Here is a 3,313-nt window from a genome sequence, read left to right as displayed (position 1 = left end):
TTAATTGGCAAAGAAAATGTGTCTGCACATTTTTTGAATAGTTTATTAATGAAGATGCAGAGCACTAGGATAGATGTCCTTTATTCAATTTTATCACTGTTCTTGTCACTTCCAGACGGTAAGTTTTAATAAACTGATAAAAGATAGTCTTTCTCTGACTCCCTTTCTTAAATGCTTTTAAGTAATTATTGGTAGCATTTTACTAAGTGTTGCTCTTCTTTCTCCAAGAGCACTGTAAAACCTATTTTCATTTGATTTCCATTTATGGAAGGGCATCAACCAGTCAACAAGGTTAGAGGAAGTGAAATCCCATGACACTTATTCAGGTTGGATGAAGGTTTTGCAAACAGAGAAGTGACTTCTAAAAAAAAAAGAGGGAAACAGTTCTCTGTGAATGATTTTGTCTAAAAAGCACGTATCACCCATTTCCAATAAATTCAGTGTATAGAATGTCAGAGTCACATAAATGATGGAAATTGAAAGTTCATTTTATGCTTTTGTTCAATACATAGTTTGCTCTCAATGGTTATTTGCATGTTGTCTTCCCCATTAGAATGTGAGCTCCTTGAGAACAGGTACTGTCTTTTACCTTTCATTGTATCCCCAGACCTTAGCACAGTACATGGCACATAATAAGTGTTTATTAACTGATTGACATAAGGAAAGGATATTATTGTCTTGAAGAAGGGAAAAATGATGGGGAAATGTAGTATGTGTGGTGGGGTGGATGTGGAAGGTGCAAATTGATCGATTCCTATTTTATGCTTGGTCATAAGGCTCCATTAGTTTACAGAATGCTAAAAAATCCTGGAAAATAATCACTTATCTGTATATAACACTCCTTGGAGTTGGGAAGACCTGGGTTCAAATCCTGCTTCCAACATATACTAGCCATGTAACCATAGACAATGTTCTGCATTTCCACAGGGGACCTCTAGGTACAGCAAGAGGGATTTTGATTATTTATTAATGGAAAAAATGTCCATTTGGGGTGATGAGATATCCGTATGTGCTATGAAAGTAGATTACAAAATCTCCTCTAGTTGTTTAGCTGTTTCATGGGCTATCAGGAAATCCAGCTTCATAGGGAGACAGAATGATTGCCTATGGAGTACAACTTGAGGGGCTCTGGAAAGATGTTGCTATTTTTTTTTTAAGGCTACTATCCAGGGGCCTAAAATGTCACCATCAGAAATCTAGTACTTTGAGCATTAATGAGTGACCAGTAGAAATGTGAATTCCCATCTTGGACAGATAAGCAGGATCCCTTCTATAAAAGTTGATGATGCCCTTTGAGTTTGGGATTACAGATTTAGAACTAGAGAGAAATTTAGAGCCATCTAGTCTAGCCTTATCTTCTTACAAAGGAGGAAACTGAGAGTCAGAGAAGTTCAGACTTGCCCATAATCTAACAGCCAATAAGTGTCAAAGATGGAATCTGAATCCAAGTTTTCTTGACTCCAAATTCAATACTTTTCATTATACAATACTCAAGGACTGGGGAGAGAAGTAGCTGAAAGATGACTTGGGAAGAAGCTGGGAACAAATGTTATCCACTTTATGATCTCACCACATGTCACTCACAGTGGGATTTCCAATAAGAGCCATGGCTACCCAGTGCATTGACCCCTTGTTTGGGGGTGGGAGAGGAGGGAGAGAGAGAGACAAGTAAATACAATATGGGGGAATAAAGAGAGTATAAATATCTAAGGCCAGATAATTATTCCATTGGTGCTGACTGATGAGAGGACCCAGAACCCTCAGAATGGCTCTGTTGAACATCTTCTTAATGTGTGCTACTGACAATTTGTCTTCTATCTAACACAGAAAGTTTCTGAGCAATTCTCATTTACAGTTGCAATATTAAGTACTGTATTTACAATGTAAAAATGGTTAATGTTATTACTAGATCAACTCTGTTAGAAGAAATATAGCTGGCCTTTTAGAGCTCACTAGGGTTCTCATAAGCAATAATAATAGCTAGTATTTATATAGTCCTTTATACTTATGGTCACAAAACCTACAAGAAATAGGGAGCATAAGTGTATTATTATTATTATTAAGTGTATTTACAGATGTGGAAAACAGGGTTCAGAGTGGCTAAGTGACTGGACCATATTATTTCCCTCATTAGAATATAAGCTCCTTGAGGGAGGAACTGTGTTTTTGCCCTTCTTTGGATCCCCAGAGCCTAGAACAGTGCCTGGCACATGATAAACACTTGAATAAATGCTTGTGGATTGACTGGCCAAAGAACTATTTAGTGCCAGAGCTGGGATTTAAATCTAGGCAGGCCTTCTGTCTCCATATCCAGTGTTCTTTCCAGGTTTCTTTTGGAAAGCAATATTGTTGTTTTCTCAAACCATGAAAACTAACACCATGGTATAATTTTTATGTGGCTCAGCATCTTTCATAAAACTTGTATGGAGGGCAGCTTATGAAATTAAAGTATTACAGGCCATTCAGTCAAGCTCTCCAGGGGGCAAGGGCCTTGTATTTATGCTTAGATTATAGTAGTAGCATTTACTAGTGTTGAAGAATCCGAGGTTGAAAAGGCCACTCACTGAATGTGACAAAGAGAGTCCCAGCACATATTTTTTGGTTCCAAATTTGGATTTTGATTTAAAAGTTAATACAGGATAATATAGGCTCTCATCTTTTTCTTTTAAGGTCACAGGAAAAAAAACACCTTTTTGTGTCCTTTGTATTTAAACATCTAAACAAAAAAAGGTGTTTTTGTTCTCACCCCACCCCCACTTTTGCTCCTCAGCAGGAACATTGGATCATTGTACTGGCCACTGTGGATGCCTGAGAAGTAAAAAGGAAAACTGATTGGATTGTTTGTATTGTCCAAATGCAGAGCTTTCAGTAAGCAAAAGGAATACATTGAATACATTGAAGAAAACAGATGAGATACTGAATTTAATTGAAAAGAATAAGTAAAGAGCACATCATCACGATTCCCTTCTCATTATTTTAGCTCTTAACACCCTTACTACTTTTGTCACACAAAGTCTTCAGTAGCCAGCAGCTAGACTCCAACAAGTGGGGAGGTGAAAGAATATGTGTACAGGCAGAAACACGGGCCAGCCTCCCACCCTAGCCGGTTCCCCTCTTCCTCCCTCCCCCACCCCCGCCCATCTCTCCCCCCTAGTCCAGGACTGCAGCAGCATGGAGGCTGCCAAAGAACCGCACTTGTGGCCAAAATGCAGAAGAGCCAAGCAGGTATTGGATGATGTGGAGAAGAGCAGCAATAAGTGAAGTAAGTCACTTCCCGCCGCCACGTCCGGTATCACTACCTGAATCTTCACAG

This window comes from Vombatus ursinus, unplaced genomic scaffold, assembly GCF_900497805.2.
Source record: "Vombatus ursinus unplaced genomic scaffold, bare-nosed wombat genome assembly UNPS02014812.1, whole genome shotgun sequence".
Taxonomy (NCBI): Eukaryota; Metazoa; Chordata; class Mammalia; order Diprotodontia; family Vombatidae; genus Vombatus; species Vombatus ursinus.
The sequence above is the reverse complement of the archived record's forward strand: the minus strand, read 5'-3'. Positions refer to the sequence as shown.